The sequence below is a fragment of the Lissotriton vulgaris genome, chromosome 4_1 (assembly GCF_964263255.1).
Source record: "Lissotriton vulgaris chromosome 4_1, aLisVul1.2, whole genome shotgun sequence".
Classification (NCBI taxonomy): domain Eukaryota; kingdom Metazoa; phylum Chordata; class Amphibia; order Caudata; family Salamandridae; genus Lissotriton; species Lissotriton vulgaris.
Window position 1 is genome coordinate 609,950,837 of NC_141691.1, and position 26,034 is coordinate 609,976,870.

General features: G+C 42.9%; 1 protein-coding gene across 4 annotated transcripts in view; it reads left to right on the forward strand.

Annotated features, from left to right (window-relative positions):
- The window catches only part of STARD3NL (STARD3 N-terminal like), a 210,175-nt gene that overhangs the window by 182,448 nt on the left and 1,693 nt on the right, over nucleotides 1–26,034 (forward strand). The window lies entirely within an intron of this gene.

Consider the following 26,034-nt stretch of genomic DNA (forward strand, 5'->3'; position numbering starts at 1 on the left):
CTTGGCGCAGAAGGCAGACAAGTTCTTTCTCACCTTCCCCCTCTAGCTATAGACAATTCTTCCGAAGAAGAAACTGATGTCTATGAAAACGCCATTATGCAGCTTGACAAACAATTTATCAAAAAAGTCAATGAAGTTGTGGCACGTCATAAATTTCTTAGTAGACAACAACTGCCCATTGAACCTATCGATTCTTTTGTGAAAGACTTAAGAATTCTTGCAGCCAAATGCAATTACCAACAATTCCACGACCAGATGGTGAGAGACCAACTAGTACATAATGTTTCAGATGTGAAACTTCAAGAAAAATTACTTGATGCAAAAGATTTATCTCTCTCCAAAGCTCTTGACATTGCACATAGTTTTGAAGATATGAAATTAGACATCAAAGAGTTATCCGATAAGAAGCCAAAAGAATCTTCTATGGAAAGATCTAGCGTTTCGGAAGTTCAAGCCGTCAGAAAGAAACAAACAGAATCTGTTTCCAATAAACCAACGTTTTCTTCTTCTATGAATCGAGGTTTTAAGAAAGAAGTAGTGTGCTTCAAGTGTGGTTTTCCTGGTCATGTTGCAACTGACAAAAGATGTCCTGCAATCGGACAGTTCTGCAATCATTGCAAATCTAGAGGCCATTTTGCAAGAATGTGCAAAAATCGCAACAAACCTAAAAGCTTTTCGTCAGATCCCAGACGCACCAGATACTCGGATGTCCAAGCTGTGGACAGTGATAATGATGACTATGATGACATTTGTGCTGTATATGAAATTGGAGAAGAAAAAAAAGATTCACCTTTCTGTATGCTACAGATTGGTTCCAAATTTATAAAAGTCATGGCAGACTCTGGTGCAAAACACACTTTAATTGGTGACGATGTTATGATGAAAGAATTTCCTGATGTGTCCTCTTTGTTTCCTTCTGACATTAGGTTGCTGGCTTATGGTAAAAAACCGATTGAGGTGCTTGGGTATTTTTGCTCTTCTCTATCGTTTAAGGGCAAATCCATTTCATCTAAAGTTTATGTGGCCAAAGATGGTTCATGTTTGTTGGGGTGGCCACAACAAAGAGAATTGATGATTGAGCTTGATCCAAACCATCCTGATCAAGTTTTAGGGTATTCTGATTTTGTCAATTCTATTGATGTGTCTTCCGGTAACAAATGGGAAACACTTTTTCCTCAAGTTTTTTCTTCTAACTTAGGTTTGCTAAAAGGATTTAAGCATAAGATCATTTTAAAGCATAATGCAATTCCCAAAGTACATAAAGTGCGCAACATTCCCTTATCTTTAAGAGAATCTGTTAAAAAAGAACTTCAGAGATTGTGTGACCTTGATGTAATCGAAGAAATTGAAACTTCTGAGTGGCTTTCGCCTGTTGTCGTAGCCCACAAACCGAATGGGAAAATTCGTCTTTGTGTTGATATGCGTGACCTAAATTCTAATGTTTGGGTTGATAGACATCCTTTTCCAAACATTGGAGAGATGTTCTCTAAACTTAAAAATGCATCTGTTTTCACTACGTTGGATTTATCTAACGCATATCATCAGATAGCCCTCCACGATGATAGTAAACATCTTACGTCTTTTATAACCACTGAAGGAGCATACAGGTATAAAAGGATGCCTTTGGGTTTAGTGTCTGCTTCCTCTGTGTTCCAGCGTGTCATGCACAATCTATTCAAAAATGTATCTAATGTTCTATACTTTCAAGACGGCATTTTGGTTTTTGGTAAAGATGATTGTGAGCATTCTGAAATCCTGTTTAAAGTTTTGTCAATTTTGCAAGACAATGATCTTACTCTTACCAAAGAAAAATGTAAATTTGGCAGGGATTCTGTGGATTACTTAGGGCATTCCATCAGTAAAAATGGCATTTCTCCCAAGATGAGTTTAGTCAAAGCTATTGAAAATGCACCTGAACCTGCCAACAAAGATCAGCTCAGGTCCTTTTTAGGACTAGCCGAATATTATGCCAAATTCATCCCTTCTTTTGCTGACAAAACTTCTCATTTAAGAAATTTGATGAAAAATCAACAACAATTTGTTTGGGATGCCAATTGTAAAAATCAATTTTATTTTGTTAAAAAATGTATTATTTCTGCTCCTGCTTTATCTCCCTTTGACACCAATTGTAAATCGTTCATTGTCACTGACGCAAGCAATGTCGGCATTGGTGTGGTGTTGATGCAAAAGCAGAAAATTGGCTTTGTTACTATTGCTTTTGCATCAAGACCGTTACGTGGTGCTGAAGTAAAGTATTCCACTTTAGAAAAAGAAACCTTGGCTTGTTGGTGGGGCATTGAATATTTTCGCAAGTACGTGTACGGCACAAATTTTGTTGTACGCTCTGATCATCGTCCCCTTGTAGATCTTTTCACGACTAAAGGTTGTGGCAAAGCTACTTCCAGAATTGCGAGATGGCAATATAAATTGCAAGATTTTCACTTTTTAGTTGAATACATTCCTGGTGCGAAAAATGTTTTAGCTGACTTTCTCTCAAGGTTGCCTGTGGAAGATGATAATCATGTTGCTCCAGATGATGATCCAGATAAGGTTGTATCAATTTGTGAGGTGTCCAATGGATGTATCAAAGAGGACGAATGGAGAGTTGCTTGTGGTGATGATCTTGATTATTTAGATGTTTTGTCTTTTGTTAAGAATGGTTGGCCTCCCAAAACAAATTTGTCTCAAGGTGTTTTGCCTTATTTCCATGTTGCGCAAGAGTTGTCAATTCAAGGTGATCTTCTGTTGAGAGGTCTACTCTTAGTTGTTCCTCAGGCTTTAGGAGAAACAATTTTGGATATGGCTCATGAAGGCCACCCTGGCATGTCCAGCATGAAGAGGAGAATAAGAAGTGAATTTTGGTGGCCTGGCGTTGACAGATTTGTTGAAAGAAAGGTAAGATCTTGTGTAGAGTGTTGTGTACGTGACAAGTCTCAAAAAGTTGTGAAATACCAACGTGACTCTGTTACTAGGCCTTCCAGACCCTGGGAGTGCGTCTCTCTGGACATTGCCGGTCCTATGAGTTTTGGTCGTAGTCCTGTCTATGCAATTGTTTTAATAGATCAATTTTCAAATTGGCCTGAGGTAAAATGTGTCCCTCATGTGTCAACTAGAGTCATCATAGAGTTTTTAAATTCTATCTTTGAGAAAGAAGGTTTCCCTGCTTCTATCTTATCCGATAATGGTACACAATTTACCTCTATTGAGATGAAGTCATTTTGTTGCAACCACGGGATATTGCACAAACGTTCTTCTGTATATTATCCTCAAGGTAGTGGCATGGTAGAAAGGTAGATCAGGGTTCTTAAGGAAGGTTTACAACTGGCTGTGTGTAACGGTGAGAATTGCTATGATGCTGTTAAGAAACTTTTATGGAGTTATAGAAACACTCCTAGATTTGAAGGTGATTTGTCTCCCTTTGAAAAAATGCGGGGGAGAAAGGGTGTTTGTAACATGAGCCAACTGTGGATGAGGGATCTCATTAATGGTAAGTGCAAGAAACGTGATTCTTCTGTGGTCGGTGCTGCTGTCGGTAGCCCGTGCAAGGTTGGTGATTGGGTACGTGTGAGGAAGTCTGGTTTCGTTAGGTCTGGGGAGTCGCACTTCTCAGATCCCATGCTTGTTGTTAGAGTAGGCAGACAGGTGGTGGAGTTGTCGGACGGAAATGTATGGAGTCTTTCCAAGGTTGTTAAGGTTCCTTCTCTAAGTGATAGGTCTTCCCCATCTAGTGGTGGTCTTCTCCATAACAGGTTCAGCATTTCTCCCTTTCCCCATTCTGGGCATTCCTCTACATCTGTTCCTATGCCCCTGTCAGTCCCCGTTCCTCGTGTCAACAGGTATAATTCTCGGCTAAGAAAGCCTCCTTCTTGGTTCAAAGATTACAAAGTTGGTAAATAACTCTGTGTCATCAAAATGTAATGAGTATCCTTTATTTGTTGAATTTTATTTATTTGTTCTTGTTAATTGTGTTATTCTTTTTCAAGGAAGGAGGATGTGTGGTATCCTCGTGTGGGTGCTCATGTCTGCTGCGTGTCTTTGGAACTCGGAACCTTCTGTGTAGGAGATTCCGAGTGCTCCAGTGCGGCGGTTGGCGTGGGCTCCTATCCATGCTATCTTATATCCGGAATAAATTATCTTAAATATAACCACTCCTGTTTACCTCGTTCCTTCCCTGTCGGGATTCTTCACATTCTTTACTCATATGTTGTGGGAAAGGATTTGCGTGGTTGGACACTTTGACTAACAGCAGTTTGGGTGTTTTTGAAGGTTTTTTAAGACTTTATTAGATTGAGTGTACTGGGACTGTGAAAACGTGGACAAGTTGCCAAATAGTGGAGTAAAAGTGATATTCCCACGTCTGGTGCAGTTTTCAAGAGCACACTCCAACTCAAAAACATGAAATAAACTTTAACAAATAGAACAAGACCGAAATTATAAAAATCCAATTAGTAGAACCAGATTTATGATTTTTTAAATATTTTAGCGAAAATAGCACCAAAAAGCACAAAGTACCAACTATCAATATTAGGTTGGGCTGGACCAGGTCAAGGATACACTTTCAGGCCGACTGTGATGGAGCGCAGGTGAGCTACAGTCACCCGGTTAGGGCAGCTGAAGATTAACTTCTCAAATTCGTCATAAGAGTCCTGTTCACAATGGATAGGGCATCGAGGAGCAGGAAGAGCTTCAGAGGTGACTGTTGGTGTAGCACAATGAGCAGGCCAGGCGTTGCAGGAGGACGTTGCTGGAGGTTTGCGTTGGCGGTTTCCTGCTAGCAGCCGATGCTGTAGCATGAAGAGTCTGCGGCCAGAGCTTCCCGTGGAATTGTGGTGTGAGCGGCGAAGTCTCTGTGTGAACATGCCCATTTGCGGATGTAAAGAGCCCAACAAATTGAATACAGCTCTCTTAGCCTCACCAAAGTGCCAGGACCTGAGGGGCACAACTTGGGGTCAGTAACTCGCTGCAGCTGGTTCCAGGAATTATTGCAGGATATTGGTGAGCCTTTTATGTCCCTGAGGCTCGGATCAGGAGGCCAGCAGACTAGTCCTTGGAGTCACTCTGGTGTCCCAGGTTCAAGGGTCCAGTCTCTTTTCACCCAGGAAAGAGGGCAGTAGGTAGTAGGGCAGCACAACAGGGCAGCATTTCCTTCAGATTAGCAGTCCGAGTTGTAGTCCATTCAGCATCACAACAGTCCTTCTTTGTGGAGTATCCACAGGTCCAGAAGTGTACTGAAGAGTTGTTGTCTGGGGTCTAGTATTTATACCTAGTTGTGCCTTTGAAGTGGAGAGAAGCTTCTAGAGGCATGCCTTTGAAGGTGCCTTTCCTTCCTGGCTCCGGCTCCAGGCTAACCACAGGGGGTATGCTGCCCTTTTGTATGGAGACAGGGCACAGCCTATTCAACTGTAAGTGGGGCTGGGCCCAGCTCCACCCTCCTATCCTACCAGTTATGACCCATCCAGTAACGCTTAAGCTCCCCATTGTGTGCGGCTATCTAGGAGAAATACACAAAGGCCAACTGTCACCCACGCCATGTCATGTTGCCCAGAGACAGGCTACAGGCACCAAATGGCTAAGTCAAGAAAGTGCCAAGTTTCTAAAAGGAAGGCATAGATGCCATTGTGTGGGCCTTACTGCAACATGAGGTACCTGGGGTAAACAAAATCTTTTTTCTTGAACTTTTGCATTTTTGTTTTTACGTGGCGCCCAGCTATGCCAATATCTAAATGAAGACATTTGAGAGGGAAACATATACTGTCCAATGCCAACTGGACGAGTCACTTGATAAGATATCGCCGTTACATCGGCAACATTTTAACTATTTGGCATGGTACACGTAGAGACCTGGAAAGTAAGATCATTGAATTAAACAACAAGAACCCAAGAATTCAGTTCACATCGTCTGTTGATCCTCAGAGCATTTCTTATCTGGATGTTTGCATAGAACGTAAGGGTTCCCACATTACCACAATTGTATTTAGAAAAACTACAGATCGCAACAACTCTTTGTTGTATCAGAGTTTTCACCTTTGGTTGCTCAACCGCCACCTCCCGTACTCACAGTTTATTAGGATTAGGTGTTTCATTTCAGATCCTGCTTTAAGTGCCAAGGCAATACAGGAATATAAACAGAAATTTGTGGCTAGGAGTTATCCTCATGATATAGTAATTCAAGCCGAGGCACGCGTGCAGCAGGTAGGAAGGAGTGACTTGTTAAAAAAATCAGCAAATAGACAAACTACAACTACACCTAGAGAAGTGTTTGTTTACGAATCACCCTTTGTTTGCGTACAAACGTTCACGTAATCTCAAGGAGATATTGGCATCACCTTTGGCTATCACAAAAGGTGCGCACAAGGGCATGACAAAATGTTTAAATTGTTCGCATTGCAATAATTTGATAGTGGGTAAACAGATCTCTCACCCTAGATCAGGCAAGAACGTTGTATTTAATTTCACCGCTAATTGCAATAGTTTGCATGTTATTTATGTCATCAAATGCCCATGTGGTTTATATTATGTTGGTAAGAAGGAGAGGTCCTTACGGTCCTGGATTACTGAACATAAGAGTAGAATACTGACCAGAACCTTGAGTTCACCTTTTTGGTTTGAAAACAATCATACTATAGCGCAACTTGGATTCAGCGTTATAGAAATCCTTAAATCTCAACCAGAGAAAGACTTGTCTAGACTCCTATTGCAACATGAGACCCATTGGATATGGTTTATGGATACCCCCTCTCCTAGAGGGTTGAATGACAAGTTCGAATTGTCGTGTTTCTTGTAATATAGTATTGGATTTATACATTTCACTGTATTGATTTCACTGCAGTTCATTCTATTGATTTAATCATTTTTTTCTTTAATCATAATTCGTATTTGTTGTCTTTCCTGTATTATTAGCTTGTTTTGCAATGCTGGTTGTCCTCCTCATTGTTTCACATTGTCACTTTACATTATGATTTGCATTGTTGGTGTTCCTCTTATTGTTTCACATTGTCACTGTATATTATGATTTGAGTTTGTGTCCGTGAGCTGTTGCGCAACTTTCATTTATGTATTAGTTTTGTATAGGTAGGTTCCTTTTTTCATATCTTTAACACTAGTTTGCTTCATTGGAATCGTTGTATTTGATATTTGATGTTTTTTTATACCTCTCTCCTCTTATCGTTTTCTCTATTCTGAATTAGCTCTTCGTATTTACGATTTCACGCTGGGTAACTTTACTTATACCTCTTCTTTCCCTTCCGGTACATGGGTAGTCCTGTTTCTATTTTCATGTCAACCCTTCACGTTAATCATGTTGTCACACGGTCTTTGATTTAAAAATCTGCCTAGTAACACATTAAGATACTTCCGGTAGACACTGTTTCCGGGTTCGAGACATCAGGTTTGTGGCTACATGGGTTTTGAGCTCCTGCGCTGGTAAGTCTTGTTTTCTATTGAGTGGCTTTAGTCCAGCACTCATTTTCCGCTCCACATTTCCTATTTTACGTATTTTCCAACTGCAGGATCCTCAACCTTGTGCACTACCATTTTACTGTTGGGCACTGGTTTCGGCTTTTGGCAGTTTTTAGATATGTTCACTCGTAATTGTTGTTGTTTTTTCACTCACAGCTGTTTGAATGCTTTTTCTGCGCTTTGAATATTTTCATTGAGCCTTGACTTCAACGTTTTATCGCAGGTATACTGTTTGTTTTTACCTCATGCCATTTCACTGCACATCGGTTGGGTATTGAACCTAGTGTTTTCAAAATCTACTGGCACAAACTATTTTTCAACCCATCTCTTTCTTCCTAGTTTTTGAAGGTGTGCATAATTATGTGATTTTGTTTAGTTTGTTCTTAATGTATTTCCCGTCCTTGCCCTCGTCTGAGCGCTCAACTACTTCCTCTTTCTCCTTATACTGTACGACTCAACATTATTGGGTAGTTATTGATTTGACTATTAATGTTCTAGAAACCTCTGATGAAGGGCGTATTATAGCCCAAAATGCATTGAGAGAGATGATCTTGCTGACTTGTATTGCTGAAGTAAAGCATCATCGTGTTTCTTTCATGAACTGAATAGCATTTGCAACGCATTGAATTAAAGCAGATTGAACTACTTTGCATTCTCCACATCTGATCTTTTTGAGATTTTTGGATTCAGATGTTCAACTGTGGTTGATTAATTTTAACATTGTTTTATTTGCTATTATGTATTAATCTTGATACATGTAATTTCATGTACACTTCTGATTAAGTGACTTGACAGTAGTGCACTTGACATCCTTGGATACTCATCCAGGTTTCACGGATTACAATTGTATAAGGAGGCGGACAGAGCCCCCTACCACGTGCACACTTCACTTGATGAAATTTAGATGCATTGATTATTTTTGTTTGAACTAGTTCACATATTGAGTGCATTATAGCTGCATTTCTTTTCTAAATTTCTAAAAGTGGCATTTTCAGAATTGTAATTTAAAATACGACTTCACCGTAAGTTTGGATTTTAAATTTCAACTCCAGAGCCACCACACGTACCTTTTCCCATTTGGAAATTTCACTTAAAAAATGTAATACGGTAACTCCAATGTTATCCCATGAGAAAGGTAGACCCTGCAGTAGTAAAAAAAGACAAATGTAAACGTTTTTCACTACTAGGACATGTAAAACTTAAAAATACATGTTCAACTTTTTAAATACATTGCACTCTGCCCTCTGGGCTGTCCCCAGCCTACCCTAGAGAGTGACTTATCTGTATTAAAAAGGAAGGTTTGGGCAGTTTAAAACTGCACACACACACAGGCTGCAATTGTAGGCCTGAGACAGGTTTAAACTGCTGCTTAAGTGGGAGGCACAATCAATGCTGCAGTCCCACTAGAAACATTTAATGTACAGGCCCTTGGTACAAGACATGCCACTTTAATAGGGACTGACAAGTATGTAAATTAAATATGTTGGTGGTCATGGCCTCCTTAGGGTAAATTATTCCAGAACATTTTACTTTTTCCTCCTAGTCTTTGCCGACTGTCCGCATAACCTTAGGAAACTGGGCACCTTCCCTCTGTATGGCAGACAAAAGCTGTGCATGCCTGCCTCACCAGCTTTAGGCTGGGGGTGCGGATACGATGTGATTGATTTTGGTGCTGTACCTCCTTGCGCCCTGTAAAAGGGTAACCACATAACCGGCGCTAGCCCTCAACCCTATACCAAGTCTGCCATGACAGGCCTGCCGGGTGCCATTGCTCTCCTGCCTAAGTTGGTTTCACTCACGCTCCGGCCAACCGAGAGTGGGTATCCCATATCATGAGGGCATCCCCCCAGGGAGGCCCAAATGTGCACCGGGGTGGGAGGGGGTGATAGGTTGAAGGCCGGGCGGATACATATGGATGTTCCCTGCCCGGGTTGTGAGGAGCTCCCCCACCACCCCCCATGATGCTTCCCCTGCCTTAAAGTTTGGCTCCCCCCATGGATACTCCGGGGAGTTACCTTATCTCTGGAGTGGGCTCAGGCCCCTCTACACATCCTCACTGTCAAAGCCAAGAGAAAGAGCTTGAACCTTCCTACACAGATTAGGAGGAGGCACTGACGTGCTGTTCAGGAACATGGGCTGGTCTGCCAATGCAGACCGAGGTATCTGTTGCTGGCTGGAGGCTGCGCACCGGCACATATGGCACGGTGCATAGGTGCTCGGCCTGCCATCATGGGCTATAGGTTATAGCAGTGAGCCTGTTGTTCAGGCACTCTTCCATCCATGGTGCAAGCAGTAAGGTGCCCGGTCCACAATTCTGGACCGGGAGTGTGCAACTGTACTGTGAGGGGATCTGTCCATGTGCGACTGGGCCGAGCAGGGTGGTGTGTGCGCACTGACCCCAAACGTGCTCGGGCATGTGTGAGCCATGTGCCCGGCCTGTCCTTGCCATGTAAAAGTGTGAATGCCCTTGGTAAATGGCTCTGATTTCAGGTTCTAAAACACCGGCCGATCTGTCATTGCAGACAGGTGGATGCACACTGGAAGATATCATGGGCAAACTCTTGAGCAGCTTGTCAGTGTTGGCCACTGTGAGTGGACACCAGCACCTATGGTGCCCGTGATTGCATGTGCTGCCTGCCAATTCAGGTTAGTGCGTGCACGCAGACACACGTATTGGTTGAACCTGTGTCCAGTCTGTTGTGTAGACTCTGGGGGGGGTACACTGCCACCACTGGTTCTGGGAACTGTGTCCCTCCTGCCATTGCAGGTCTGGGTGTACAATAGCGCACATGCACCCAGGTAGTGAGGAATACCTAATGTGTGTTTTCACTACCTATAAGGCCTGCTCTGCCCACAAGTGAATATGGGGAAATGGTTGACCATACTTCACACTACAATGGCAGATTCCAGTGGAGCAGTCTCATGATGTTTGATATCAATGGATCCACAGTGCCAAACCCTTTAGATTGGTAAAGGGGGTTTTGGTAAAACTCGCTTAGAAATGCCACTTACAGAATATGGACATTTTTATGCTGCAAGAGTCTCAGGACCGTGGTGTCTGGCTCCAGTGGACAACATGGGTCGAGGAGAGCACATCTGTGCATTCCCCAATTGACAGCCATAAAATATGGGCATCCCAGGGGATGGGCAGAACTCTGCCATTTGAAGGCGGAATGGGATAGATTGACGTTAGAGGTTGTGACACTTAGCCTCCAGGGGCCGGGTCATGGCCCAACTAAAGATTATGAATTCCAAGGCCCCATGGCAGACAGGCCTATAATTTAGGTGAGATATCTGTGGTTTAAGGGGAAAACCCCTAAACCACCAGACTACAAAGACACATGACTGTATAATTGTGGGTAACATCCTCCAGCAAGGGTGAGATGCGCTTGTGGAAACGTGGAACCGGAAAACCCGTACTACGTGGTGCACATTGTCTCAGAACTCTGTTGTGCACATGGAGGATGACTGTCCAAATGGAGGCTGTCCTTGGCCGAGGACCTGCTGAAGTGTGGCACCCTGAATTGTGTTCTCCAAGGGCCTGAAGGCGGGCCTCCTGTTCTCCCAGAAGATCTCTGAGACATCAAAGATTTCCCCTGAGGGACCTACACAATCTATCTGTGACATCTGAAGAAACGGTGCCCTCTCAAGTGCCCACCTTGGCTACTAAATTCAATCTGGTAAAGTGGTGTGATCGTGGACATAAGACTTGTGTCTGGAGACCGGATTCCCTAGTGTGGAGCCCCAGAAATCTTGCCCGCATCTGAGGCGTGTAGTCACTCGTAAGAGTTTAATGGTTGTGAGCGGACTCAATGGTTGCAGGGCCCCGTTTGGCCCGTTTATTCAGTCATGCTGCATTTCTCTCGTGCAACACGCCGACTGCAGGCTCATTGCATGTGGTATCATGTTTGAATTCTGAAGTGCTGGTGCGACTCATCCCTACATGCACCACTCGCCGTGCCTGGATCTTCTGGGCATGACCCGGATCATCATGTACCAATCGGGGCGCCTCATCCTACTGAGGGGTTCCCCTGTGTTACTCCACATTCATCAGTTCGTCCCTTGTTGACCTTCATCGCGGCGGACCAACGGCCCTCTCCACACCTGGCCCCTCCAAAGACATCTCAGCACCAGGTAGTAGCAAGAGAGATTGACTGGGTTGAAGAAACACTTCAGAGACATTTCGGAAGCAGGTCAAGAGACTGAGTGAGTCCTTTGTGTTTTGAGACCTGTGGGTGAACTTCCAGAGTGGCTGCTAACCTCTCCCTTCTTTGCGTCTACCTCCTAATTAAAAGTTTTACATATCCCCACCAACTTCCTGAGGACCCAGACTGAGTGTGACTTTGGCCCCGTGTTGCCCAAAGCCCTGGAGGTGGTGCTGGTTATCTTCCATCTGGGGGTATAGGACAATAGGGGTAAACTTGAGGGTGGAGGGAGGCTTGGCCCACAGATTCTGTAGAGGGTGTACTATATACCTGCTGGGTACCAGTGGCACTGCATTAGGGTGCTGAGTGCGAATGTGTATGTATGAGCGTGCCGTATGCATCTCGTAGTTATGAGGAGCGAGTGAGTGTGAGTGATGATGTGCAGACCACCTGTGATTCACTACACTGGCCGGCGGTGCTGCCTCATATGTTGATTGGTGCCAAAAGCACAATACCTTTACACATTGGGGTTTTCCAGCGTGGCTTCGGCCTACGGTGCTGCTAAAAAGTGTTCTGTACATAATCTTGATTAGAGGGGGAGTTAGATTAGGAATTTCCATAGTATGCATACTAGTGAAATCATAACAATACGAGTGAGACTAGTACTGCTAAAAATATTTCCAATTTTGTTTTATGTCCAAAAGTATATGGTGGCCATGCAATTGAATATGAGTGTCAAATATAATTGTGTTTACATACATCCTGTGTGAAGTGTCTTTTGTGTAGCTCAGTGCATTTATCATGAGTGGCTGCTGTGCCTTTGCTTTACACATTGCCTCTGTAGTGAGCCTGACTGCTCAGTGCCAAGCTACCCAAGGGTGAGAAGGGATTTACAGCGAGTGTAATCACATGCCTTTGACGGGTGCAGTAGTTCTGCCTGGCTGGGGGCATCCCTTCAGCCAGCCAGACACTGCTGGTTCCAAAATATGCCAATTATGAATAAGCCAATCTACCATGTTTTAAGGAGAGAGCACAAGCATTCTAGCATTGGTTAGCAAGGGTAAAATGTGCAGAGTCCTAAAGTCATCAAAAAAAATAATTTAAAAAAACAGGAGGTATGAAGGAAAAATGTTAGACATAAACCACGCCAAGGATCCCATGTCTAATAGATAACCATATTAAGTTCAAAGCCCTAAGCTTTGAACTTAATCAAAACTGCCCTGAGCTTTGAACAAAATCAAAACTGGTGTGGCCCCTCAGTATCTGCAGTCTCTGGTTAGTCCCTATGCGCCTCCTCGCTGCCTTTACGCATCTACCCAAGGGAAATTCATTGTGCCTAGAGTCAAACGTTCCCGGATGGGTGGACGATCGTTTGCATACCTCTATTTCTCCCTATGTAACTTCCTCCCACCCCAATTCGGAATGAAACGGTGTATTGTCAATTCCGCAAATCCTTAAAAACCTGGCTTTTTAACCAATAATCATTAAGCTGCTATTCTTTCCTCAATCTGGCTGGCGCCGGGAAACCCTTTATGGGTAGCTGTTGCACCTTACAAATTAAATTATTATTATTAATAATAATAATAATAACAGGAGCAAAAATCATCTTAATCGTTCAGAGAAGAGTACAGGAAATAATGTAGTATCGTAAATCTTACCTCAGCATATTCTAAATGTCAAAATCAATAATAGTGCTGACAGCATAATAGTCATGTACATTCAAACTCCAAAATGTCCAACAGGACAACCACAATAAATGCAATTTTCAAAAAGCACAGCACACGGAAGATCCTATTCGTATAAAATAAATTTATATGATTTTAGCATATTAAATTTGAAAAGGGTACATTTGAAAAAAGTGGATATTTCTTGGAGTTGACGGGACTGTAGACGTTTCTGCTATATTCTTCAAAAGTGCGATAAAGCCAAATATAATTTTGTAGTATTTTTCGGACCGCGATAGGTTCTGGCGAGGTATCGCACTTTTTGAAGAATATAGCAAGACCCGATGTTGGCTTCACCAAAACTATAAATCGGTTGGGTCATACCACAAGAGATTCAAACGGGATCTCTAACCGCTATCCTGACTCAAGGTCACCTGTCATTGCCTTGTCAATTCAACAGAAGGTTTTTTATCTAGCAAAATATCAATTGTCCTGAGGATGGTCTAATGGACTGATGCCACACAGACCGAAAGGTCGACAGTCCCATCAACTCCAAGAAAATCTTCAGTTTTTTTAGCAATATTTATTCATGTTGAAATAATATTTGCTTTTGTATTATTTCAGGAGCAGATGCAGGTTATGAACTGTGTGTCTAAATTCATTTGTACATCCTTTCATAACGTTTCTTGCTGATATTCACTTTTTTCAAATGTACCCTTTTCAAATTTAATATGCTAAAATCATATAAATTTATTTTATACGAATAGGATCTTCCATGTGCTGTGCTTTTTGAAAATTGCATTTATTGTGGTTGTCTTGTTGGACACTTTGGAGTTTGATTGTACATGACTTACTCAAGACTAATTGAAACAAAAGAACAAATATAGTACAAGTGAAATCGCTTGTAGACATTTTTTACTTTGAATTATTTATTGCCCAAGCCTACAAGGATATATTGGGTTTTCCATTTTCTGTAAACGACAGCATAATAGGACATCTTAAAAATGGCAAGGTATCCTCAAAGGTGTTTGCATAGAGTGCTTGGGCCCAGTAATCAGCAAGGTGGCAAAAAGAGGCCGTCCCAACTACTGGAGCACAGAAATTTTTATAGCAAAATACACAATTTTGTTAATAGAGTCTGCAAATTCAGCATAGCATGATCATAGGGAGGTTCGCATTTGACAAATCAAAATCCACAATGTTATAATTGGCACTTATGAAATCATTTAAACACCAACCCGTTTCTTAAAGTTGGATACATCTTCCATTGCTTCCTAAGCAAATCCACTCTGGAGATTGTACTACACAAATGAAAAGCAAGTTGAATAGAACACAGAAAACAACATCCATTTTAAAATTAATGGTGTACTACACGAAAATATGGTCTATCACACTAATAGCATAATCTAGAAGTCTTTATGACCTAAACATTTTGTTTCAGGAGCGATCTTATCAATTCATTAGTTGCTACTCTAGGCATCATGAAAACTATAATATTTCAAACACAAGTTTTCAAAAAAATGTGTACATTTTGCATATTTTGAAAAAAGCTACGATAGATTCCCCCACCTAATTACTTTAAATAATCACTCAAATCCCATTTATAAATTGCATTAAACTAAACATCATCTTTTGAAATCTTCTGCTTCTTAGTTCTCCTTGCATCCTTCTCCAATCATCTAAGGTGTTGGTATGTCAGGTTCCAATAATCCTCCATCTCAGAATAACTCTATTCTCTATCTTTTTTGAATTTTTAAATTATTTGAGGGCTTTCTTTTCTCTATTACCATACATTGTATTAGTTTAAATAAAATCGACATGGATATAACGCAAATCAGTATTATTATTACTGGTGTTAATATAGCTTCAGAATTCCATTTTCAATGCTGCCTAACCCTTCACCCACTTTTCCGAAACTATTCCCTAAATCCCTTATCCAGGATCCTACTGTTTCCCGGACATCTGCCTTCTCGAATGACTCAATTGCTTGTGTCACATTAGTTATGTTAGTAATATATGAATCAATCTTTCTACTATAAACAAGTACATAAGTGCAAGACTTGTTTTCCCCAATTACCTTATAGACTCCGCCCACTTTGCTACGATAAGCGAGACTGTTTTGTATCACCATTGCCCTCCTTGCCAACATCTCTAAATTCAGTAACTTGAAAGACCCTCCTATATCCATTGCAAGCCTATCTACAACTCTTGATAATTGTCTAATATTTATATTATTTTCATGTATCCCCATAGGAGAGGTAATAGTCGCTAAAATATCCATAACTATTTGTCCAAAACTTTTCTTTACTCTTCCCAAACTAAGCTCTTCATTCAGTTCTTCTAATGGAAACATTCTAGGGAAAACTGAAGCTAAGTAACATGAACCTGCCCAATTCTTTGGCAAATTAAAAGTTACAGTCTTCCCACATACATAATAAGTTCCCATTAACACAGGTTCTCCTTAAATCAGAAATTCGCCACTAACTTCCTATGTCTAATCACACATACTCTCACCTACATATTCCACTTCATCTCACTTTGAGGAATTCTGCCTTACCATATATATTTCACCTTTTCTTTCTCGTTCCTTTCTCAACCTTGGATGTAAACTTGAAAACCTAAATCCTTTTTAGGTCGAGCAGACCTACATTCAATGCGTAAGCATTGATGGTGTCTGCTTTAGACCTATTGTCACCCGTATTTAGGAATGAAGACACGAGTCAGACGCGCGCTTTTGCAGTCTCAGTTTTGACCGCAGGAGTGCGCTTCTGAGCCGCGCTTGAGCAGACGAACTCCCAGCCCCTGCTTTTGCTTCGCTCGCATACATTAACGGCACACACACCCAGACACAGCCAGCCCCCACCCCTCTGCATGCACGCACACACACACACACACACAGGCGCGCGCATGCACACGCAGGCACACACATACAGGCACACAGCCCCCTCCCCCGCCCCCCCCTTACCTCACTGGAGTCGGACTCTGGCTCGCACCATCTGCCAAGGGAGCCCCGCAGAGCACTCGAGCTCCTCTGCCACTCTACTAAGAAGCGGAGCTCTCCCCATAGGCATGGGGGCCCGCAGTCTCCCCGCTGGTCTTCACCCGGGCCCCCTCCTGGGACCCGGGACTTCATTCGGCACTTCTCTTCTCCGGGCTCGCGCTCGTCAAAACGAAACTGGAGTGGCGCGCATGCGCAGGCAGCCCCCGCCCTCCCACTCCTCACAGGCCGGTGAAGAGCTGATGGTAGCGCAGGACTGGTTTTAAATCTGAGAATAGTGCACCTAAGAGGACCGACATTGCAGGTCCTATACAACCAACTTTGTGGTAGATTGGTGGGATGCGTGTACTTGCTTGATGGTCATGCACAGGACATGATCGTTTTTGGTCTGTGGCAGTCTTTCCTTGTAGCACTTCTGAGCGCAACACAAAGCTATTCTGAGGTACACACAACGCCTTGAGACCCGTCTGACGGTGGTGGGGGGAGGAGAGATTAATGATGTTATTTGCTTGTAACGTAGGGACGGAGACATCAATACACCTGGCTCCAGTCCGAATTAGTGGGCAGGTGTCCAGTTTGCACCCTCTGCCAACCGACAACCTCTGCTGAAAAATCAAGTGCTGATTACGTATCAAAACGAAGCATTCACACCTGCAGAGACGATTGGTCGGTTCATTTATGGGCCGAGACAAACTTGCAGCATATGAGGATGCCAGTGCATCCATGTGTGCGCTGAGCGCGTGATGGTCATGTGAGCCCGTTTTCATGCACACGCTTGTGTACTTGTGTGTTAGTGTATCAACTGCTCCCAGATAGTGAAATCGTGAAAAATGGCTAATGTCCTGCTTATGTTAACTGTCCCCTTTGTGTGTATCATTCTCTCGTTTCTCCGCAACGCTGCCCTCCTTTGGGACGGAACACAATTGTCTGTAGAGTTTATCAACAATTATTCTTTGTTTTGGCTGGTTATTTATCTGGCAACAAAGGATGTTTATTTTGTAAGATTCAAGGCGAGACAGGTCTGTAATTGACCAGCGTCCCTTAGAGATGTCCCACTGCCACAATATTATTCAAAGTGCTGCTGCTTCATCACATGTCAATTGTGTGAAACCAGTGAAAACGTTCGTGCCAATACCTTGGTTTTGGTGTAAAAGTTTAAAGGACAGCACATGATGTGGGAATGTGTTCAAGCGCAATGCTACTTTTGCCAAAATGTGTTTCTAAAATAGGAATGGGTCAAGAAACACAAGGAAATTACCTCAACCACAAAAACAGTGTATTAAACTGAACACACCTCTCGGGGGCATAGCTTTGCCAGTAAGGGTGGCTGGATTCAGATTTTTCAACAACCACGCTGGCTTATGATGTTAAAATGCATTATAGGACAAGCAGGGCGCATGAGAGGGGCTAAAAGTGCGGTGGTAATGGAAACTCACCCTCACATTCTCACATCCTCACACCCCTCACCCTCACAACCCTCTCACCCACACTCACCCTCACCCCCACACACCCTCACCCTCACAAACCACATCACTCAGGTACACCACCACATCACTTAGGGGCACCACTCAGGGGCACCACCACATCACTCAGGGACACCACCACATCACTCAGGAACACCACCTCAACACTCAGGGGCACCACTCAGGGGCACCACCACATCACTCAGCGACACCACCACATCACTCAGGAACACCACCACATCACTCAAGAACACCACCACATCACTCAGGAACACCACCACATCACTCAGGGACACCACCACATCACTCGGGAACACCATCACATCACTCGGGGACACCACCACATCACTCTGGGACACCACCACATCACTCAGGAGCACCACCACATCACTCAGGAACACCACCACATCACTCAGGGGCACCACCACATCACTCAGGGACACCACCACATCACTCAGGAACACCACCACATTACTCGGGGACACCACCACATCACTCAGGGACACCACCACATCACTCAGGGACACCACCACATCACTCAGGGACACCACCACATCACTCAGAAAGACCACCACATCACTCAGGGACACCACCACATCACTCGCAGACACCACCACATCACTCGGGCACACCACCACATCACTCGGGCACACCACCACATCACTCGGGCACACCACCACATCACTCGGGCACACCACCACATCACTCGGGCACACCACCACATCACTCAGGGACACCACCACATCACTCAGGGACACCACCACATCACTCAGGGACACCACCACATCACTCAGAAAGACCACCACATCACTCAGGGACACCACCACATCACTCGGGGACACCACCACATCACTCAGGGACACCACCACATCACTCAGGGACACCACCACATCACTCAGGGACACCACCACATCACTCAGGGACACCACCACATCACTCAGGAACACCACCACATTACTCTGGGACACCTCCACATCACTCAGGGACACCACCACATTACTCTGGGACACCTCCACATCACTCAGGGACACCACCACATCACTCAGGGACATGACCACATCACTCAGGGGCACCACCACATAACTCAGGGGCACCACATAGGGGCACCACCACATCACTCAGGGACACCACCACATCACTCAGGAACACCACCACATCACTCGGGGACACCACCACATCACTCGTCACATCACTCGGGGACACTACCACATCACTCGGGGACACCACCACATCACTCAGGGACACCACCACATCACTCAGGGGCACCAGCACATCACTCAGGGGTACCACCACATCACTCAGGGACACCACCACATCACTCAGGGGCACCACTCAGGGGCACCACCACATCACTCAGGGACACCACCTCATCACTCGGGAACACCACCACATCACTCAGGGACACCACCACATCACTCAGGGACACCACCACATCACTCAGGGACACCACCACATCACTCAGGAACACCACCACATCACTCAGGAACACCACCACATCACTCAGGAACACCACCACATCACTCAGGAACACCACCACATCACTCAGGGACACCACCACATCACTCCGGAACACCATCACATCACTCGGGGACACCACCACATCACTCTGGGACACCACCACATCACTCAGGAGCACCACCACATCACTCAGGAACACCACCACACCACTCAGGGGCACCACCACATCACTCAGGGACACCACCACATCACTCAGGAACACCACCACATTACTCGGGGACACCACCACATCACTCAGGGACACCACCACATCACTCAGGAACACCACCACATTACTCGGGGACACCACCACATCACTCAGGGACACCACCACATCACTCAGGGACACCACCACATCACTCAGGCACACCACCACATCACTCAGGCACACCACCACATCACTCAGGAACACCACCACATCACTGGGGAACACCACCACATCACTCAGGGACATCACCACATCACTCAGGGACACCACCACATCAGTAAGGGACACCACCACATCACTCTGGGACACCACCACATCACTCTGGGACACCACCACATCACTCAGGAACCTCACCACATCACTCTGGAACACCACCACATCACTCCGGGACACCACCACATCACTCCGGGACACCACCACATCACTCCGGGACACCACCACATTACTCCGGGACACCACCACATTACTCTGGGACACCACCACATTACTCTGGGACACCACCACATCACTCTGGGACACCACCACATCACTCTAATACACCACCACATCACTTAGCCCAACCACATCATCACTCAGCACCACAACAGCACTGTCCTTGCTTGCTACCAACAGCATTGACATAGCCAATAGGACTCGCATTAGGAAAGTGTAAGCTATTGGCTTTGTGAATAACAATGCTATTAATTTATATATTTTCAAAGCCAACACAGATTAAAAAAAAATGTAATTTACAATACAAATAGCTCACACTTTCCTAATGCGAGACCTATTGCATTGCAAATGTTTGTTCTTGCTTGATTTCCTCTATTGCAGTCTCATGCTCCTCCTGATTCCTTATCACTGTTATACCTTGTTTTGAATATTACAAGATAAAATCATACTCTTCTTTTTTTAAATGAAACAAATGTGTTTGTGGTCTCTTCTCCTTTTTACATTGCCCTCACCCTTCCCACTGAGATAGTGCATATTCATACCAATATAGATTGCCTTACTATCCCACAGGAACCATTGTTTCTGCTAATATTTACTACCCTGGTTCCCTGTGAGAAGGGTCCCCTTGTTCCTTGTTCACGTAATGTAATAAGTCCCACCTTTTTAATTTCACCATGAGTTACATCCATTTTATAATTTAGTTAGACATTTTTTATTCTACTAATATCAACATCCCGCTCAACTCCTCCAATTTCTCATGTGCTTCAGTGACACACCTGGATACTTCTTTGATTATATATCTCATTTCATGTGTATTGCATGTCAGTATTCGGTTCAAGTCTCCATTACCCAGAAGCATCTCCCCAAATTCTATCTTCTGGATACCAATACAGACTTGTTTAGGTGGTGGTTCTATCATCATTCTCTTTGTAATTTGCTCCCAGCACCTTGCACAAGGCACTGGCACATTAACTGAAGTCTCCGTGGTGCACCTGGTGCAACTCCAGTATGAGCTTGCACTGCCACTGAACTTCCCCTTACACCAACTCCAACAGTAGTCTGAATCAGTGCTACCTGTTCATCTGTGCACAGTGGAGTTCCAGAAATCAACAATTCATTAAAACATTTGCATCATCATTATCTGATTCTTCTCCGTCTTTTTTTTCTTTTAGCTTAACTGTTTTGCCCTACTCTGTTCAGTTAATTATAACAATAAATGACCTAACCCTTTCCATCTTATTCATTCTCTTTGACTTCTTTTTACAGTCCATTTTAGACAATGACCACCCCGTCAAGGACTTCTTAATAGTTCTGTCATACATAGTTGACCGCAAGAATTTCAGTTTTTTAAAGGTACCCTCCATGGGAAACTGCAATTGTTCATTGTGTGCTATATATTTATTCGATTCAGGAATCCAGACTCACGTATAATACCCAAATCTCTTCAATCATGTTAAGTGCTGGTGTGCCCTCTTTTGGCATTTTCTGACTCTCCTTTAGCATCTTCCCTTTCTTAGGCTTGAATTTAGTAAATACTTCTCCCTTGTTTACACTTATTCATCCTCAAATCAACCCAACAAGTCATAATAACTCAAGTCAAGTCAAGATACGATTTATTCGATTTAAAATATCAAATCATAAAAGCACAAGGTATATCAAAACAAGATAAATACAAAAATGTAAAACTTTGAAATACAATAGCAGCCGTCCAAAGAATTACAAATTGATCTTATAAATTTTAAACATTAAGAAGTTGCAATCAGTGCCATAATCTCACGTTGGAACACTCACAGCCATTTCATAGATGGGAGCAGTTATCAAATCATAATAACTCAAAAACACAGCAAACAACAACCAATAGTAGCACAGTTCGGTCAAAGGTCAACGTATTCCAGTGCAACTTCGCAGTCTAAAAACACATCGAAGAACAGCTAGAGTGTGAGGAACCATCATTCTCAGTGCAGCTCCCTGGCTGAACTGCCAATCACATTGCGGTTTCTTCGCAAACAGAAAAACCAAATTCAGGATCTCAATAGACATTAGAATTCAGTAAACACCTTGTCTACTTATGATTGAAGGAAAAGTAAATCATTATTTTGCAGTACAGAGTATGCTCAACCAAACAAGAAAAAAAGAAGAAATACTCAGTTTCAAGTTGAATGGCAAAAAATAAATTCCAGAAAATAAACTAGATCTTCAAAAATTCCAAAACTCTCACTAGGCAAACTTCTGAATTGCATAATTCTACCTCCTGAGGTAATGTACTTCACTGCTGTGCACTCATGGAAAGCACAGCATCTCAAAATTAATCTCCCAACCTTGAAAAGTAACTCATTAAAAAAGACCCCTATCAATATGTAAGCAGTGCCTCGCTGTACACACCAAAATACAGACAAGACAATAATATCTTGAGATCTTGGTTTATAAAGAAATCTGATAACCAACTTAATCTTTTCAAGATAATACCAAATGGGTTAAAAAATCCAAATATTACATTAGAACAGTGATCAACCCACCAATTGAAGCCACTAACATCAATGCATATCCAACCAACTCTTCACAGGAACATAAAGCCATTATCACAGAACACACTTATCATAAATTCAAATTCCTTAATTATATTTAACATTCCAAACTCATTTAAAACGGCACAGCAATACGGTTCAGTGAAGGATCCAGCATCAGTAAATTGGCAATAATCCAAAATTCTCTTCCCTTCAATTTGGACATTTAAGACCAAAAATATTTTGGGGGACCCCTCAAGGAGGAGGTGCTCTAATGCTAACAATCCTCTGCAAACCAACTTTGCAGGAGCAGCACCACAATATTCACTTGACCCCCAATAATTGATCTCCCCAATATTATTTCAACTCCAGAATTCACGTTTGATCTAGTGGTTAGAGACTGCACTCCTCACTCGGGAAACAACAATTTAGCAGAGTTAAATAGTATATAATATAATACACATAAAGGACTGCGTTCTAGATCACAAATTGTCAAAAGGTTTTTTTACAGACAGGCAAATATCATCTTAACAGATCAGAGCAGGATCAGCAGATCAGAGTACAGGAAATAATGCAATATCATAAATGTTACGCATGTTCTAAATGAAAATTTTAAATGTCAAACTCAAGAAGCGTACTGACATCATAGTGGGACACCTGAAAATGGCAAGGTATCCTAAAAAAAACACACTGAGAGCGCATGGGCCAAATATTCAATCTGTAAAAAGGTGACAAAAAGAGGTGGCCCCAACTACCGGGGCAGAGAAAGTTTTATAGAAATGTACACTGTTTTGTTAATAGATTCTACAAATTCAGCATAACGTGATCATGGTGAGGGTTGCATTTGGCAAATCAGGAACAACGTAATGATTGGGACTTACAAAACCTTTTAGAAACTAGCCAATTTCTTAAGGTAATAGAAATCTTCCATTGCTTCCTCATCAACTGTACCCCAAAGATTGTACAACATGAATGAAACACTTCTTGTAAAACTCCCACTTCTTCTCTGTAACTTCCAGCGGAAGTCCTTGAAAATTTGACTTTGGGTACACCATGGAAGCCTCATTCACAATGCTATCTGACACAATATTAATTTCATCATTTCCTCCATTCTCTCCAGAACAAAAGGAAAGATAGTTTTGCAGCGGGACACTGGTAGGGGAATGAGCAGGAGCAAGTTGAATAGAGCACAGTAAGCCGCATCCATTTTAAAATGAATGGTGTACTAAATGAAAATGTGGGGTATCACCACAAATCTGCCAATTATAATATCCTGATAGTGTATAAACCACCCTGTGTCGCCTATACGTTCCGAGACTTTTTGCTACTAGGCCTCCTATAGATCTCTTCAACACTTGACATTTGTGTCTTTGACTTACGTCAAGAATTCAAAATGTATCTGAAAAGACATCTGCTGTAGAATTTGACATTAAATGGTCAACGCTGTATCCTCGACCTGCTTCAACACCCTCTGCATACTCCGAAAAACTTTTAGATGGATCCCATCAGAATCCATAAAAATGGTCATGCACGCCCTCATCAGTAGTAGCAGACTATCTAGAACGCCGCAGCCAGACTGACCCTAGACATCTCCGTCACAACCATATCGCCCAACACCTCACCCATCTTCACTGGCTCCCCATCGAAAGAAGAATAAACTTCAAGCTCCTCACTCACGCATACAAGGCCCTCCACAACATCAGACCAGCGTACCTAAACAACAGTCTCTCCTTCCACGCACCCACGAGACACCTCCGATCAGCTGATCTCTCCATAGCCACCATCCCATGCATCTACAAGACCAGAACAGGAGGAAAGTCCTTATTTCCTACCTCACAGCCAAGACCTGAAATGGCCTTCCACTCCGGCAAGTCCCCACACTTCACCAGTTCAGGAAGGTACTCAAGATCTGGTTCTTCGAATGACTCTAGGGCTCAACAGAGCCCTACCACCCCCCTTCCCCCCCACCCCCCGAGGCGCCTGGAGATCCTCGCGGATGAGTAGCTGCACTTCACCAACCCTATTTGATTGATTAAACCACCTTTTCTCCTGTAAATATGTGGAAAGTGTGCCCTGTTCATGTCTTTTGTTTTCCCGTAGCCTATGATACGATATAGCCTTAGTTATATGTTTGTTCTTAACAATCAGATTTCTACAGTGGTGCTATTCAGTGAAGAATGATATTGTTGCTACCGCCAACCATCTAATCAACACAATATACATTACCTACGTACTGTTATTGATGAATATCTTAAATAAATGCTTATAGATAAAGCCTAATGTTTAAGCTGATGTGGCATCTAGCAATAGACACACACAGCAGTGCACTACTTCACACACCCATTAGCACATAAAACCATCGGCAGGCACATACACATTTTCATTCATGTTGCACCCTAAAACTGTCATTCACAAATGGGACATTTATGCAGCAGGAGAGCTGGGCGGGAAGCAAAAAGGCCATATAGTATGTTCATAGCTCCCCTTGAAAACTAAACTGTTGCCAAACACTCAAAACATGAAGTCCTGTTACCTCTGTGATTGGAGAGACATGGTCCCGCTGAAGGTATCCGATCTCATCTCTTCCTGACATATTTTGCAGGGAGTGAGTATATTCCTTTATAAGTCCTACAGGCGCAAGGAGGGATTTTTTGTTTAATCCACTTTGGTTGTACTACATTTTTATTCATACTTCTTTGTTGAATTGTACATCATTTACAATTAGTTTCATAGTTACTGCCTGTGTTAATGCCCTATTTAAAATGAATCACATATTGCTACATTTTGAAGGGGCTGAATTGATCTCTATTATTTACATCTATCAGCTATTTCACCAACACACAATCTGGCCAACACATTTTTAGTTGGTTAACAACATGTTTGCAAACAAACAAGGAACCTTCATTTATGCAGAAGAGGGTCTACATTCTTGAAGCTAATTGGTGGTCTTCATCACGAGGACAAGGGGCGAAAACCCAGAAACAAGCGGATGGCAGATCTGCAAATATGGTTAAGAAGTCACAGGCCCTCTATAGATGTGGCCCCCCTAATACCGAGTTAGACAAAAACAGGAGTTTTCGGCCAAATCGGTATCAAAGGGAATGCAGTAAAATAAAGCTCATAAACTAAGTGCTTATGTTTTATGTTTCATGGGGGAAATTTCCGAAGTCAGAACTAGAATTTATTATACAGAAATTGGTGGGAAAACCTTATGTCCAGTGGTAGTCCGCATTTCGTGGGAATTACTCGTTAACCCATTATAATACCGGATCATGGAAATCTACTTACCTGAGGTATTGATAATTATAATTGCAGGTGGGAAGGTACCACATCCGAATTACTGGTGCAGTTGTGATGTAGCCCTAAATTATCAATATTCTTAACTGTAGTGAAGCGAACTAGCTTCTATACACAGTAACTACAGTGTAAGCAGATCTGTTCTATTTCTAGATCCTGATAGATTCTAGCCTAACAAAATATTTAAAAAAAGATAATACAGCATTTTAGCAAATATTCTGTAAAGATTTTCACGAAAGAAAGGTGCAATACAATTTTTCTAAAATGCATAATATTAACTGATCTGAATAAGAAGGGTAATGCAGATCTACTGTGCAGCTGCTGATGTGCCTTTGTTTCCTGATGAACCTAAAGAATATCCATTAATT